This window comes from Aplysia californica, unplaced genomic scaffold (genome assembly GCF_000002075.1).
Source record: "Aplysia californica isolate F4 #8 unplaced genomic scaffold, AplCal3.0 scaffold00065, whole genome shotgun sequence".
Classification (NCBI taxonomy): domain Eukaryota; kingdom Metazoa; phylum Mollusca; class Gastropoda; order Aplysiida; family Aplysiidae; genus Aplysia; species Aplysia californica.
The window spans coordinates 445,033-446,698 of record NW_004797335.1 but is presented as its reverse complement, the minus strand read 5'-3'; positions in this window follow the sequence as shown (position 1 = coordinate 446,698).

The following is a 1,666-nucleotide window of genomic DNA, read 5'->3' as shown; positions in this document are numbered from 1 at the left end:
TGAAGGGGGAGACGAAGCAGGCAATGAAGCAGGCGACAAAGCAGGCGACGAAACATTGCTAGAGAGCAGTAAAGGAACATAAGGAGACCAATTTAGAGAAGAAAAATATCCGTCGCTGTCACGTTTCGAACCCGGGACCTTTTGAATGTAGAGAAGGACACCGTACCTCTAGACCACGAGAGCTCCCTTCAGGTCTATGGATAGCAAGAAATAAATAGCATTTGAACAGTATAAATTAGTGCTGGGCGGCCTGGTTAACGATTCTTAAAAGCTAGGAATGGTAGGAATCGACTCTGAACCCAATTACCTGTACTTACTTTCTGAAGGTGTGATTTCTTCCGGTGGCTACCTGGTTGCCTTTGAACATCTACAAGATCTAGGATAACTTGATTTCGGAATACTACGAAGTATCAACTTTTTTTTCTCTCCAAAAACATATTCTAAAAAAAGAAGAAGATTTAAATGATTAAAGTAACTGGTAACCGTTAGTTTTCGTAAAAAGTAGTCGGAACTTTTCTTCCGTAGCATTAATCGTGGGAATCGGTTCCGGAATCAATTCTTCGCCCTGCTCTAGTACAAATTCCCCACTAGCAGCATGTTTATACGCTTCATACTCTTTTTTTTAAAGCAGGGGGTTTTACGGCGCTCGCAACTGCATAAGGTCATAGGAGCTCCAATTTTATACTCCATAATTATTCTTACCCAGGCAGACCTGTTACGGGGGCTCTCGCGGCCTAGATGTAAAGGTGTTCTCATCACATTCAAAGGTCCCGGATTCGAATCTGGGTAGCGATGGAAAAGTTTTCTTCTCTAAAATTGTCTCCTTTCACCTTTCCTGTTCCCTAGCAAAGTTCGGTCGTCTGCTTTCGTCTCCACTTTTTGCCCCCACCCCCACACATTCTTTGTCTCCTCTTCTGGGCTCCTGGCTCTATCTGCCAATTCAAAATTGATGTAAAGATATACGTGAGTGAAGTTTAACCCTTTCTTCGGCAGGAATTCCGTAATGAGCGACCACTATGACATGGAATGGGGCTAGGGTCAGGGTTCGGGTTAAGGCTAAGGCTAGGGTTTGGATTTGGGTTTGGATTGTTTTTAGGGTTGAGGCTAGGGTTAGGCTTAGGATTTAGGTTAAGGTTAGGCTTAGGGCTAGGCTTAGGGTTAGACTTAGAGCTAGGCTTAGGGCTTGGCTTGGGGCTAGGCTTAGGGCTAGGGTTAGAGATAAGGTTAGTCGGGGTGGTCGTTCATAACGAAGTCCTTTCGAAATAACTTATGTTTCTATAGCGCATGCTTTAACATCAGTGCTAAGAAAAGATAAGATAAGGTATAGATAAGATGAACCTTGAAAGAAGTTCCGCAGAAGGCTGGCCGACTAACAACACCCAACCCCAACCCCAACTCTTGTATAATTTGCTCACTGGACCTTGTCACTGTAAGTGACGGCCCCTTGCGGAACTCTCCCCTAAACCTTTTGAGTCCAGTCACTGGCACATTGATTTGTTGTTTCACCACACACACACTCACACACACACACACACACACACACACAGTGACACACACATACAAAAACATACACAAACACACACAAACACGCGCACTTGAACACGCACGCGAACTCACGCGAACGCACACGCACGCGAACATATGGGCACACATACATACACACACA